The sequence below is a fragment of the Helianthus annuus genome, chromosome 4, assembly GCF_002127325.2.
Source record: "Helianthus annuus cultivar XRQ/B chromosome 4, HanXRQr2.0-SUNRISE, whole genome shotgun sequence".
Lineage (NCBI taxonomy): Eukaryota > Viridiplantae > Streptophyta > Magnoliopsida > Asterales > Asteraceae > Helianthus > Helianthus annuus.
This window is the reverse complement of record NC_035436.2, coordinates 171,047,835-171,064,276: the sequence shown is the minus strand read 5'-3', so window position 1 is coordinate 171,064,276 and position 16,442 is coordinate 171,047,835. Positions and strand designations below refer to the sequence as shown.

General features: G+C 35.1%; 1 long non-coding RNA gene across 2 annotated transcripts; it reads left to right on the top strand.

The window, feature by feature from the left end:
• Positions 1–2,535: 2,535 nt before the first annotated feature.
• LOC110918069 lies at positions 2,536–7,650 on the top strand. Of its 2 annotated transcripts, none has more exons than XR_002581050.2 (3): positions 2,536–2,699; positions 3,704–3,802; positions 7,389–7,650. It is a non-coding gene; the product is annotated as an uncharacterized LOC110918069 (long non-coding RNA). The 2 variants fall into 2 exon arrangements; XR_002581051.2 differs by lacking the exon at positions 7,389–7,650 and adding an exon at positions 6,887–6,929.
• Positions 7,651–16,442: the final 8,792 nt, after the last annotated feature.

The following is a 16,442-nucleotide window of genomic DNA, read 5'->3' as shown; positions in this document are numbered from 1 at the left end:
GATCAATTTGTTTTTTTGAAAGATATAGGGGATGTTTGGCAACTTCTGAATGGTTAAGTGCTGAACCAGTAAGAGGTCTGAACCATTAAGTGCTTAACCAATAAGAGTTCAGAACCATTAAGAGGCAGTATAATGTTTAACCCTTTAGATGCAAATATCTGACCAATTCAGATTAGAGGTCTTAACCATTCAGGCTCTGTATAATACTTAACCATTCAGAGGCAAATGTCTGAACTATTCAGACATCTGCTCACGAAACAAACAGTCTGAACCATTAAATGCTGAACCAGTAAGAGATCTGAACAATTAAGAGACTCATTAAGAGAGGTAAACAAACAAGCTGACAGTGGGATTAGTTGATTTTTGCACTTTCCTTTCCTTATTTTTTATGCATATGCATTGTTTGCACGTTTCCATTGCCAGCACTTGTTTTAGTATTTAAAGTTTGGTTGACGAATAAAAAAATAAAAATAATTGCCTCAATTCGTTGATTTCTTCATCTGCTCAATTTCTTGGAACTCATCCTCTTAAGACATAATGGTACTATAGGGGTTGAGAGGCGTGAATTGGCGTGATCACGCCTTCAACATTGTCCTTTGGGTGTTATAGGAGCATGAAAAGAAATGAACATTTCTAGTATAACGTCAATGAGGAGAAAATAAAATTGGAAATTAATGATTGAAAGAGCATCACGGGGATTTAACCATTACATATTTTTTAAAGGGCATTATGTTGTTGACGTGGTGTAAAATGCCCCTTAGGGGGCATTAACTATTACCGATTGTCTAAGAGTGTAACATAAATTATCTTAGTTGTTCATTTGTACTTTTAGTTTGTTATCCAAGTAAAACCTTTTTTTAGCTCAAAATAAACGGAAAACTTAAAAAACAAACCATATCATGTCTATATTTATATAGAATTATAAACTCCTCGCTTGACATCTTATATGTGTAATTAACCGAGTTGAACACGGCACTACTTGAGCTTGTTTTTCCAAAAGCTTAAATGAGCTAAAGCGTTCGAGTTTAATTGTTGAAGAGCTTAAATGAGCCAAAGTTTAGCTATGCCACGAATAGTTTGAAAAAAGTTTCAATTAAAATAAAAGGAAACAACACATATAAACCATACGGAAGTAGCATATACAAATTCTCCATAATATTATTTTTTTTGGTAAGTAGCATAAAACTTATACAAAACTACTTAAACCATATGATGTTACAATATAATCCATTCCTAATAGATGAAAGTTCCAGCCCCTTCTAAAATATCTATAGCCAAGATTCCACCAAAGTTGCGAGTCTTGGTATTGTGAAGCTTGAAACAAGTCACAAATTGTTAAAGCTGCAACCGATACAAACCTGAAACACCAAATTTTCAAACAATCATCATGTCACCCTTCTGTTTAACAACTAGCAAAAGTAACCACCAATTCTAAACGGTATAACTACATATATAGAGCTAGAACTTATGGTCAAAAAATTAACTGTTAACTACACATGCACAACCCATTTATAAATTGATACGGTTTAAATGGTTAGGAGCTAGTTAGAGGTAGTTATGTGTGTGGGTTAGAAGTTAGTTGGAAGGAGGTTGTGTTGGTTAGAAAAGTAGTTAATAGTGTGGGGTTATAAATAGAAGTATTGTAATAGAATAGGGGAGCTTTTGAAATAATAACAACTTCTTCTTAACCTCTGCTCTCTCAACTGTCATTAACAGCCTCACCAGAAGCTCCTTCTTGTCTGAGCATCCCTGAGTGTTAATAAGCTTGACCATTGTTAATCAATCTCAAGCTTGTTCAAATCCGAACCGTAACATTGGTATCAGAGCTGTCTATCCTTGGACACTCTTGATTCGCATTAATTCGGAACCTTAATTCAACTAATTGGGGAAATCTGCAAACGTTCAATTTCAAATTCTGAATTCGATCATTGGTTCGACTGAATTCCTTCAATTGTTGTCCATTCAATTTAATTCTCAATTGATCTTTTTCAGATCAATTTCACGTCAAAATGACAAAAAAAAACATGGTCACAACGATGCTGATGACGCTGAAACTAGTCAGCAAATGAATAACCGAATAGAAGAAAATACGAAGGCATTGGAAGAGGTGAGAAACATGGTGACTGGGTTGTCCTTACAATTGGCTAATTTTAGGTCAGATTTGTCAAAATCCACTTCTCAACAAATTTGTTCTGTTGTTAGTGATATTAGAGGGGAAATGGGATTAGGATGTTCATCAAGATTCATCAGAACTGAGGTTGCTCATCAGGTGTTCGATGAAATGCCTGAACCAATTAAAAATGAAAGAAAACATGAGGGGTCGAGGGTTAATGAGTCACTAACAAGAAATGATGACTCTGTAACGCCCCAAAAATGAAAAATCAATAAAACAAGTAAGGATAAATAACAAACTTAACATAATTAAGAATTTATGGCAAGATGGTAGTTAAATGTGGTTTAAAGATTAGATTTGTAATTAGCAACTAAGTGAAGGGGGTAAAGTGCAAAGTGATTAAACTTAAATTAGTAAAAAAAAATTAAACCCCAAACACAGTGAGTGTGTCTGGGGGATCGATCGAACAAGGCAGGAGGAGGGGGAAACCCTAAACTCAAGAAATCAAGCAATTGAAGCCTAAAATCATAAGAAAATCCAGTGCATGAGCCCTCTTATCGATCATCTAAGCATACCTAGTGAAGTGGTAAGTCGAATTTCTGGATTTGGTGAATTGTAGAAAAAGGGTTTCAACTCAATCATGAATTCGTGGTATGATTTGTGCTAATTAGATGTTAGGGTTACTCCCTAGAGTGGAAATCATGCTTGATTTTAGTTTAATTGAAAGAAAATTTTATAAACCTACTTGTAGTAGTAGAGATGATGATATGGATGATTATACATGTTCAATGCTTGTGTGATGTTACTATTTGATGTTGATTGTAAGAAGTAATTAATAGATAATGGTATAAAAGTTATATAATTCTAGTTGAAATTGATAATCTATGTTATGAACTAGGAAGAGTATGCATAAAATACTTGTACTATATGCTTAAATGATGGCATGCACACCAAGTGTTTGATGAAATGCATAGGTGAGATTATTGGATGAGATTGGATATAAACAATGAATGAATATGTATAGGAAGTAATAATGGTGTGTTGAATAGTGAATTAACATAAGAAGTGTGCTTTAGATATGATTCATGTAGAAGATTGGATTTGCTAGTATCATGTGGTAGTAGTATGCTTTAGGAATGGTACCTTATGCTTAAATGATACAATGGACTCCATGGGTTGCCGAACTTTCTAAATATGGTTATGAATTAATTGTAAGAACGTGAATGTACAAGGAAGAAGAAATATTGGAATGATGATTTAGGTTGGCGAATCATGGATTATGATGCTACAAGTAGGATTACATAAATACTAGTATGAATGGAAGTTGTTTATGTACATACGTGGAATCTAGGTGAATGAGGTTGTATATGTCTTACTACATGAGTGTGAAGCGTATATAGTATAATGGGTATGTTCTAACATGCCATGATTTGATGATATGCTAAATTGTATGGAATTGGAATGAAATAATCGTTAAAATAGGACTTGTGTATGTTATAATGGACTAATGAAAGTCAATGTGACCCATGTGTTGGAAATGGATGTTATTATGTATAAGCATATATGCTAACAATGTTGTAAACATGATAGCTTGAAAGAATAAGAACCATGTCAAGATGGACCAACTCATGGGAAGCAAATGGGTCAAAGAGGAGGCAAAGAAACTAGCATAAACATGGCGAGCACAAGGTAAGTGATTTCCATAATCACTTCTTAGTTTGTTTAAGTAATATAATGTTTAATTATTAAGTTCATATGAAGTTGAGGTCAAATCAATAGATTATTTCGATAAATGCATGAACGGGTCGAATAATTCGTAGATGAATAATAAGCCGAACACGTATAAGTTAAGAAATTCCTTAACTCGGATGTTGGATTTCAAGTTCACATGATAGAATGTTAATTTACGATCATGTAGGAAGAAACGTGACGCAAAATGGATGAAAAATGAGAGAGTTATGTTCGTTTCGGTAAGAACTAATGGCTAGAAAAAAAATGCAGAGCTGACACGGCCGGGTGGTAAACTGACACGGCCGGGTGAAGGTTCTGTGAAAAATATTATTTATGTGATTTATGCATTGTAGGCTTCGGTATATTATCCGTGGACTACGTTGAGCCTCCCAAACATGGTTTCGAGTGTTCCCTTGATGATTATAAGTTGTAAACCCAAGTCTAAGCCTCATGTAATTTATATAAGAGTATGATAGATGTATGTAATGATGACTAGGGAGGTGTGTTAATTAAGTTAAGTGAATAGGATGGTATGTAGGTATGAATAATTGGAGTCATGGTGAGTTTAAGTCGTATAAACTAGTATGCGTGATGTGTAAAGAAGATATATACATATATATATATGTATATATATATACGTATGTACATAATTATGCGAAAGGCGTACAATGTGTTGTAGTTAAATAGATGCATATAAATGGTTGGCGACCTTTTTACGAAGATGTAGTACTTGAATATGTTGAGATTACGGGTTTGCTAACCAAATTATTATTGAGTATGTTTGAAAGTGCAGGTTTATGAATGTCGGACTTTCGAAGTGTTGATATAGTAATGAAATGATTGATTGTTGGTAGTGTAACAACCCGCACTTTTGTGCGTTGTTACTACTCGCTATACTCGTTACGCCAAACACCGGAGATTCAGATCATAATGTATCAATATCTATTATAATGCTATATCTCAGTATTTTCAATATCAAATCACATCAAACATACCAACGCTCGCGATGACATCAAGAGAGGACCGATACTACCCTCCTTGATGGCCGTGATGCGTCGCAATATTCGAAAGCGCACTCGAGGTCACGCGCAACCCGATTATCGCAAGGTGAATCGAAATATGGATAATTAGGTATGGACCTATATATATATATATATATATATATAATAAATAAGGATAATAGTTGTGGTGTTGGTGAAGTTAATCGAATCGAATCAAATCAATTCAAATCGAAATCGAAAAGTGTTAACGTGTACTGATGTATAATAATAATGATGATAATAAATAAATACAAGTTTATGTACGGACAAAACTATAGCATCGCCAAAACGAAACGACGAAGGACCAGTCGATAGGCTGGGCCGGCCGAACGGCCAGGCCAGCCGATCGGTTGGGCCAGCCGATCGGACAGGCCAGCCGAACGCCTGGGCCAGCCGATTGAACGGCCTTCCCTTCCCTCCCTTTCTACCTCCTTGCCTATAAATAGCCATTCACTTCACTTGAACAGTGAAGTGACAGCTCTCGACCGGCCAGGACGTTTTTGCCTCTTTTTCTCTCGATTCCTCGCGATTCTTGTAAGTTTTCAACCCAAATCTTGTACTTTCTTGATCAAAGCGCAATCCTACATCTTTCTATCTTTCAAATTCTAATTTTTAACCGTGAAATCAGCGGATTTGAGGTGTTCTAAGATGATGTCATCATGGTGTTCTTATGAACTTCATGTTTTGGCCTCATTTCACCAAGAACAACTCAGATCTGGAGGATTTCCACAAGATTTAACAATGTTTTTGTACAAATCTGCATTCAATCATGTGTGAAAGGACTGAAAGATGGATTTCCAACCTTCCTTCAACTCTTTTACACTCAATGCACTTAAAAACCGAAGGAATCAGAGTTGTACCGACTTTTCTACTCATTCTTAGTGTTGAGTTGGTTCAAGATCTGATTTCTAATCAAGAACGAGTTATTTTCGGGATTTACAAGGGAAAACCGTCAAAAACCGGCCAAACCTGATGGAACAGGGTGATTCCCGGCCATCAGAACAAGTCGGAAATGTTGGAATTTCAGTTGTTTAGCACGAAAGCACACCGTCTCAGTCAAAACCACCGAAAAACCTTCGAAACTTAGTCAAAAACATGCTGAACGAACAGGCTAGCCGATCGAACAGACTAGTCGATCGGTCATGCAAGCCGATCGGACAGCCCATTTGATCGGACAGGCTAGCCGATCGAACAGGCTAGCCGATCGAACATGCTAGCCGGTCGGACATGCTAGCCGATCGGATAGGCTAGCCGATCGGACATTCAAGCCGATCGGACAGCCCATTTGATCGGACAGGCTAGCCGATCGGACAAGCTAGCCGATCGAACATGCTAGCCGATCGGACATGCTAGCCGATCGGACATGCTAACCGATCGGACATGCTAGCCGATCGGACATGCTAGTCGATCGGACAGCCCATCCGATCGAATAGCAGCCTTTCCGGCCAGAATTACTGCCCAACTTCTTAACACGCTATCCAACGCTTACGCTATCGAACTGTAATCAGGGTAATTTCGGACGTGCACCCCTCAATCCAACCAAGTTGTGTTTACTAGTTAAACACCGACTGTGAGTATACTCGAATCCCTTTTAATCATATTTTGGGTGTAACATACGTTTACAATGAATCAAGCAAATCGAATGTGTTTAATCAATCAAGCAAATCGAATGTGTTCAATCAATCAATCTATCACTTGCGAATGACTTATGCATAGTTACACGTGATGCTAGTATGTATGCGCTAGGACTTTTACTCGCGGAGTTCCGCCTTAACTAGTATGGATCTGTAGCACCCGACGGGGTCTAGTTTAGGTGTTCGAGCAATCGAGAATCTAAGCCGTAGAGACAAAGCTGGAGCATTAGTCTTGTAGTGCGTATGTTGTGTATCTCGTTATGTATATAGGAATTCGCAGCACTTATTTTTATCTATTATGCTACTATCAAAACTTGTATACTCGCCAGTACCCTTCGTACTGACGTTATTTTTACCGTATGTTGCAGGTATATAAGTCGAGGTCTACATCAAATCAAGCTAGGAAGTCTAGAAACCCACATAAAATCTAGGTTGTCGGATTTGTATTGTTCGAGAGGACAAGAAATCTGTGATAACTTATGTGATTGTAATGTTGTTAGTATGGGATAACAAATGTAATAATTATTATTGCAATCTAGTTGTTATGGATTCTCTTGAGCAATCTGATTCGCCTAGTGCCGCGTCCCGATGATTCCGTCATCGGTTGGGGTGTGACAGGAAGGATAATCGGGTTGAAGTAACTTAAGCGGTTAGAATATGCTATGGACGTTTTAGTTATACAATATTTTATGTTGGTCGTCACTACCTACTAACGGGTTAGTTGTATGAGAGTATATGTCATACCCATTTAATTGGGTAATCGAATGCGTAAGAGAAATGAAAGTATATACACGAATGGAACTAAAATGACGGTTTTATAAGCAAACAAGTATATCGACTAACTTTTTAAAGCTTTGTTGTTGAATGTAGGTAAATCCTCAAATTAGGCGACTTGGAGAATCAGAGCGAGCGCGTGTTCATGTTATGTCATACCAAACGCTTCCGCTAGCTTGTTCAAATGTTTTTGGTCCAAAATTTGTTGTATTGGTTTTTAGTAGTATCTTGTTGTACGAATTGTAGAATTGTATCTAGTTTGATTATGATTAAAACAGGGGTATGCTCGTCTTATGGACGGGTCATGCCCAAATTTTGTTAAAATTAATGCATATGTTATTGATATCATCGTTTTAAATTGCGAAAAGTTGGACACTCTTAAGAAATTTTTATATTTCTAGTGTCCCTTAGTCGTCTTTTATTAGACGCAAACTTGGGTCCTAACAGATTCTATGATTGGGAATGAATTACCAAAACAATTTGGTAACGTGAAGGAGTATTATGATTGTTTTAACAAGATCATCAATCAGCTACAACTTCCAGAAGTTTATTCTTTGAGTTGTTTCATCGAGAGGTTGAAAGAAGACATCCAAACTAAGGTGAAAATGTTTAACCCTACAACTCTTTATCATGCTTATTGTTTAGCAAAATTAGAAGAGTTTGTTCAAGAATCTATTAAAAAGTCACAGAAATTTAAAGTTGATTACAACTCACAACATGAATTTCCAACAGTTAGTAAATCCACAAATGTGCGGACTGGTGGTTTGGGTAGGGATGGATGTCCAAATTTAAAGGAAATAGAAGCAATCGAATTGAAACAAGCTAGAGTAGATAAAAAATAGTGGAAGGTGTAATTGTTGATACAAAGGATAATGACACAGTCAGAACTTCTGATATAATAGAAGAGAGAGATCACAAGTTCTTGATTGGTCAAGATGGTGATGTTAGTGTAGAAGCTAAAAGGGGTTTCATAGAAACAAACTTTAACAAGGTTATAAGTGGGAAAAACAAAGTTATGATGAAAACCCATACGAAGTCTGATGTCGGGACCATCCTAACAGTCTATGAAGTTGCAAGATTGGTTTCTGGAACTCTAAAAAGTGGCCTTGCAGTTGCGAATTCTATGGGATACAATACATGTTTGGTTATTAGACATGTGTGGCATACGGATTCTGATGTTATGGTTGTTGTTTTCATAAGTCAAAATAAACTTGAATATGATGGCATTCAAGTGGAAGGCTTCTTTACTAATTGGCTACAAATTAATGAAGTCAAGTATAAGAAGAAGGGCGTGAAAAAGTGGCTGGTTAAATGGAAATGGAAAGATGCTATCAAAAAGGGCGACCCTTGTTGTGAAGGATATGGGAAATATGATAAAACAGTTGAGGCAATGGTTCGTGAGAAAGTCCAACATTGTATGAAACCCATGGCTGGTTATCGCAGAACGGAGAGAAGTTTTCAAGTAGGTGATGGGGTATACTTAAAGTCACAGTCTTGCAAACAACAGTCAGTAGCACAAAGGTCAAATCAAAAGCTGGCAACAAAGTATTTTGGTCCAAATATGATCCTGTCTAAAGTAGGAGGGGTGGCATATACATTGCAGTTACCAGCTGGATCTTTTATCCATCCTACTGTACATGTTCCAATGCTCAAATAATATTATGGTCCACCACCTGATTCGATGTCTGTGATTGTGGATGGAGAGGTGGATCCTACTGCATTGGAACCTGAAAGTGTGGTAGATTCAAAGGTTCTTAAACGGTTCAATAGGATGGTTGTTCATTGGTTGTTCAAAGTGTGGAAGATGCAACTGTGATAATGCAAAAGTTTCCAACTTTTGATCTTTGGGGACAAGGATCATCTTCACAGGGGGTATTGATACGGTTTAAATGGTTAGGAGCTAGTTAGAGGTAGTTATGTGTGTGGGTTAGAAGTTAGTTGGAAGGAGGTTGTGTTGGTTAGAAAAGTAGTTAATAGTGTGGGGTTATAAATAGAAGTATTGTAATAGAATAAGGGAGCTTTTGAAATAATAACTTCTTCTTAACCTTTGCTCTCTCAACTGTCATTAACAGCCTCACCGGAAGCTCCTTCTTGTCTGAGTATCCCTGAGTGTTAATAAGCTTGACCATTGTTAATCAATCTCAAGCTTGTTCAAATCCAAACTGTAACATAAATCCATTAAAATCACCAATACAAGGAGATGACCCGGTTGAGTCAAAACCCACTCTCCCTCCTATAATAATAGGAGGAGATAAATAAATAACTAATCTATACAACACCAAACATGGAGGAGCATCTCTTTGTCACCAGATGATTAAGCACAAAGCCAATAAGGCAGTGCATCTCCAAAAACGAATAAGAAGAGTCATCACCTCGTAAGCAAGATAACAACTGTAAGACACGAAGATCGAGGCGAGTCATAAATCTCATAAGTCAAAGACAAAATGTTGACCCAAGGAGACAATTTAAGTTTAGTCGCTATCAGGAGGAACAGAGTCAATAATATAGTGCACGTGATTAGAGGGGGCAATCTTGACCCAAAGCCTTCCAAGTGGGTTAGTTTGGGTTGCTTTTAAAATTATATGGGTTGGTTTTGGTAAAGCATTTTAAATAAATGGGTCACAATCGGTCAGTTCAAATTCATCTTGTTATTTTCGGGTCAAAGCGGGTCGACAACTTTAACGAAATAGGTCGATGTGGTTAGTGTCTTAAAGAAACGGGAGAGGTTTCGGATCAGAATGGAATTTAGGCCGGCACAAGTATTCGCAGAGGATGAGTTATGGCACGAAACGAGTTTTGGATCGGAATGGGTTCAGTTCGAATTGAGTTTCGGGCCGGGACGGGTTTCGGCACGGGGCAGGTTTTGGATCGGAAAGGGGTCAGTTCGGCTCGGGCCGACATGGGTTTACGCACGGTACGGGTTTCAGAGCGCAACCGGTTTTGGGCCGACACGAGTTTCCGCACGGGACATGTTTCGTTTCATTTTTTTTGTTTCAATTTGGCCGGTTTTTTCGGTTTCGTTTCGGATCGATTTCAATCTTTTCAGTTTTTGTTTCGTTTCGGTCGGTTCGATTTCGGTTTTTTTGTTTTTGTTTGGTCGGTTTATTCTGTTACGTTTCGGTTCGATTTGATATTTTGTTTCTTTTGATCGGTTTTTTGGTTTCGTTTCGAATCGGTTTCGATCTTTTCAGCTTTCTTGTTTCGTTTCGGTTCGTTTTAGTTTTGATTTTTTGTTTTGTTTTGGTCTTGATCTGTTTTTCCGGTTTCGTGTTGGATCGGTTTCGATGTTTTCAGTTTTTTTTGTTTCGTTTTGGTTCGGTTTCGGTTTGGTCGGTTTCGTTTCGGTTCGATTTTGATTTTTTGTTTCGTTTTGATTGGTTTCGATATTTTCAATTGATTTGTTTCGTTTCAGTTATATTTCGATTTTTTCAATTCTTTTGTTTCGCTTTAGTCGGTTTCCTTTCGGTTCCGGTTGTATTGTTTTGGTTTGGTTCGGTTTCGATTTTTTCAGTTTTTTTTGTATCATTTTGGTCGATTCGTTTTTGTTTTGGTTTCGTTTTGGTCGGGTTTTTTCGGTCTCCAACCCGTTTGACCCAAAACTCATTTCAAACTAGACCAGATCTGACCCGAACCCGTTTGGACCCGAATCCATTCCAACTCAGACCGTTTTGACCCGACCCAAAAAAACCCTTTTTTAATTTGACCCATTTTAACCCTAACTCATTCTGACCCTAATCTGTTCTGACCTATGACCGGTTCTGACCTGAGCCAACCCGTTTGCCAGTCCTATACGTGATAATAAGATATAGGGGTGTGAGAACATTGAGAGGGAACTTTTATATATAGACCACGTGAAAATAATCCAATTAATTTACCAACTGTTATGAATGTATCCATTATGTGGTGACTATCCACATCTATAACTCCTATCCCTTTAGTGCATCCATTATGTAGTGACTATCCACCTCTATAACTCCTATCTCTTTAGTTACTATGGTACTAATGTAAGGGCCTATATATAATGGCATTTGTATATGATGTTGAAATCAATCAATAAGAAATCTATCTCCCATTCTCCCATTCTTCTCTATACATTGCTAGTAGGTCGTTGTTTTAAAACACGTTATCAGCACGAGCGTGAACCCGAACACGAACACCAAAACCCTAATCCTCTTTGATGGTTTCTTTTGATTTCTCAACGTGGGAGGATGCACAAACCCGTTAAATACCAGCGATTATTCGACAATTTCCAGAATTGATTTTGACATCGCTATATCAAAGTTTGGAAAACTGGAAGTTGCTGGATCTCAATTTATTTGGCTATTTTGGTACGTACAAATACAAAGGTAATTATCATGCATCTTGAATCTCTTTTTCTTGAATTAATGTTTTGCCACAGAAATCATAATAATATATATATGATTTAAACAAGATATAAATTGGGAATATTTAAGTGATGACTCAGCAGATTAGATTATTTAGTATATATTTTGATATGTTGCTTGTAGAGTTGTACACTTATCACATTATAATAATTATTGTTATGGATCTTACAAAGAAAATTCAAAATAGGTTGATAAAAAAAATCTTTTGAAACACAATTGAACGAGAAAGTTTGAATAAATGTCAAATCTTGTTTTTAAACAAAATCTTAGTTGAAACTTATTTTATAATTTTTGTTTTTTCATTTTCCTTTGATGGCCATGAAAATTGATAATCAATATTTATTTAATATTTAATATATCATGATATCTTTTAGTGTTACAATGTTGATTGTAATTTATGTGTTAAATACAAATATTGGTAGAGTAATATATGATAATGTTATTATTTGTTTGAAATCATCTGTGGATTCTTGTAGAGTAATATATGATAATTATTTGTTTGAAATCATTATTGGATTTTAATGGTTAAAATCTTCCAAAATATTTTTCTCTGTTAACATCATAAGATGGTTTAAGAAGATAAATGAAGACCTATTTTGGATGACTTTTATTGCATTATTTGAATTCTCTCTTCTTATCAAAAGAACTAAGGTTATGTTTTTATATGTTATAAATTCTTTGATTAAACTAGTGGTAATCATATCATTCTCAATTAATCTTTTGGGTTTATAAAATGTGAATTCAAATTACTCTATTATCACGTTATCATCCTTTATCATTTATTATATGATATTTGTGGATGTTATTGTTATATTTTAACATAATTAAAAGTTTACGCTTCTTATAAGATTTGAATATATGATATGCTGTGGGAAAGGATATTTTTACAAATTAAGAAGATACTTCTCGATATGTTTTTTATGTAGAACATAGTAATAATTAATTTATTATAAAGAAAGACTTGTTTGAAAGTAATAATGATTATATGTTGGGAACATAGACTGAGATATGTGTTTCATTTGTATCCATCTTATCTTTCAGGGTAGAGTGATATGCATCTGATTGGTTATAGATTAATATATAAATTATATATATTTGCTTATAAGTGATAAAAAAAAATATCATTGCCTAAAGTTTTTATTATAACTTGGTATGAATTCATTTATCTATATAGATAATATAGAATAATTAAATCAACGTTATGGTTTGTTATAACTCTCACGAAAGAGTATATATATTCTTAGACAAGACACTTGAAGTGTCATACTCACACATTGCATTATACAGTCTAATCTTATTGATTCGGTCATGTAACTTCTTCTCAATTGATATTATGTGATGAGAAGGTTATTTATACATTGTTATATTAAACATTTGTTTTTACTATCAAAACTCAAATATGCTCTTGAAGTAGCAAGATTATTAAAGAATATATAAGTTTTGAAATGACCATCATGAAAGTTGTGTGGTTATAATACTTTCCCTAAAGTGAATGTGAAGCCGTGTAGTTCTAATCCATTCACTAAAGTAAAGGTGACAATGATCAGTGTAAAAGTCACGATTATGATTAAGAAAATTGTAGTGATGCCACCATGAATGTTGTATGGGTATAATGAATAATCTATTTCTTGAATAGAATGTGATGATATAATTTGTTGTAAAGTTCTTGATGATGGTAATTGAGGAAATTGTTATGATGCTCATGTAATGAGATCAACCATGTTAATAATGTGATGACTATACAATGATCGTTATGAAGGTCGTAATATATAAGATTGATAAATCTTATACGACTCAACTACTTCTCAATTGATGGTAAGCAAAGAGAACATTATTTACAAGGAAAAATCGATTAAATTCTTTTCATTTGTCACACTTGAGATATATGCTCCTAAAGTAGCAATATCATTATAAGAGTCATGGAAAAATGAAAATGATTTTATACTCATGTGACCGAGTAAATAATGAAAAGCTATGAAGCTTGTTTTGGTTCAACTCCATTCCCAAAAGTGAATGTGATTATATATTAATCATTGTAGATGTAATGATGGACCTAATTGAGACATTTGTAATGATGAGATTGACTATAAGAATTGTAATGGTGGCCATTTTAATAATTAGATGGACCACCAAAAGTGGCAAACTAAGGAGTGATTGCATAACGTGATGGTTTTAACTTTGAAGTTATAATATATTCTCTCGTATCATACGTTTTGTATTACATATGAGCAAGTAATACACATATAATCATAAACCAAAAATTTATGGATCATAATTATTTAATTAGTTGGCATGACCGGTTAGACCACACCGAGTCAATGATGATATGAAACATAATGAAGAACTAGAAGATTCTTCAACATAATAATTAGCATGTAATGTTTGCTCTTAAGGGAAATTATTTATTTGCAAAATAAATGAGGGTGTGTATACCTAAATATTTTGGAAGCGATTAAGGGATATGCATATCCCAACATGATACCATTTAGTTTTTTTTTTTTAAATCGATGCATCGTCTAAATGGTTATCAAATCCACAACCTGAAGCTTGTGTGATTGTGGCTTAGCTAATGTGATAACAAGCATATTAATCCATATTAGTATATTTATTTGATAATAGTGAATTTGATTCCCAAGTTATTAACGATCATTAGAATAAGTGTTATTGTTGAGATGATCACTAAACGTCTACTATTGGTTACAAATCCAATGATCATGAGAGGGGCAAAAGTTCATTTAGGTACATGTAATTTTATATATAGTACCATCAATTCACATCAAGCCAATAAGTTATAGTTCTCCCCATACAGTTGGTTTTTTGGTCAGGAACCAAAGATGTCTCATCAAAGATTTTGGTTGTGCGACATATATTGAAACTCATCCACCACACCGCACAAAGATGGGACATCTAAAAAGTCTGAGAATATGTTGGGTATAAATAATCTTTTATGATTAAATACTGAAAGCCATTAGTGAGAAATTCGTTTATGGCTCATTGGTTTTCACTTTAATGAATAAATGTTCCTAACATTAGGGGGAGATAACAAGCAGTTGAAAAGTGAAAAGTGAAAAGAATTAGCATGTCATCTTGATCCTCAGACTATTAACTATGAACTAGAAGTTTAAAGTATAATTCATTTACCAATATTAAAGAACAAATTACCAGACAAGTTCACTGACCTAAATAGAGTGACTAAGTAAGTCACATAATCAACTGCTTATGCTCCAGTTTTATTTGTGTCCAAGAGGATAACCACATATTTTTGTAATGAGTCTATTGCACGCCTAAAGCGTGATAAACTAGTTGATTCCAATAATAAAATTCCTCGAAAATTGGAGCAAGTAATTAAGATGGTCAAGTCGAAGTTATAGTAATAAGATCCCCTGAAGGGACAATACACATGATGGTTTAAGAAGAACCTCAGGTACCTGAAAATAAAGAGATCTCGCTAAGTTGTATCATGTCTAAGATTGTATGGAATCGAAATAAAAATCGACGTCGTTATACTTTTGTATATAATGTAGCGCTTAAAAAGATTAAATGATGAGGATCAAGATTTAAGATCTGCCTATGAATGAATATTAAGAAATGATTGGCCAAAATAGAAAGACGCAAATAAGACAGCGTTTAGTTCTCTAAGGAAATTGAAAGTTTCTGGACCAACAATCCATACAACTAAAGTTGTAAAATATGCTGGATATAAAAGTGTCTTTTATGCGAATCATGTGAAAATCAAATTAAGTGATATAAGTCAAATTGGTGGCACAAGAATTTTCACAAAGACCCATGACTGATTATGAGAAAACGTATTCTCCAGTGGTGGATGCATTGATTTTCCAATATCTTATTAGTCTGTTAATATATAAAAGAGAATTGACATGCGTCTCATGAAAGTTATGTATCACTTGATACTAAGTCATATAAAATAAGTTCTCGAGAATATTATGATTATTATATAAATTCAGATCTTAATACATATACATGTTGTATATGTTATTGAATTGAATATAATTGGAACTCCCCATGAGTATCCTAAAACATTTGAGTGCTTAAGAGGTTAATTGAAACACCTTATGGATGTAATTATAGTGCACCAATGTCACACCCCGACCGCGTTAAAACAACGAAACCGCGGCGGAAACGTCGGGGAGTGTTGCAACAGAATCATTGTTTCACAACCATGGATACAAAAGTTTCGTTTTATTGATAATATTAAACATTAAGATAGTCTTAGAGTTAAACAAACAAGTTACACATCGTCTATCATTGTTATTTGTTTAATATAAACCATTTTAATCGTTTTTGAAACCATCGTTAAAAACATCGAAAACATTTAATACATATGAATCACCCCAAAACAATCGAAAATAGTAAAATAGGGGAACTATGTACTCACATAGTTACCACAAAACATGTAAAAAGAGGGGATCTATGTACTCACATCGAAGTGCAAAGTATCCTCAATCTAAAGAACTCAACAAAGCTCAAGCAAATCAAAGAAATCAAGCAGCACCTAGAAATCGGATCACTAGATCAATAATCGACACCTAAATCGGAAGATCAGATAGAATGAGGTTTCGTAAACCAAATGAGTATTGGGACTCATGCGATATGGTTTAACAAAGCCTATATCCTAAATCGAAACCTAACCTAAGTGCTTTCGACCCATCGCGACCCATTAAGGTAGCTTACGCTATTTTAATGCGTCGTTCGCGCAAACGCGCGTTCGAGATGTCTAACTAGTCCTATGACAAGTATTATATGC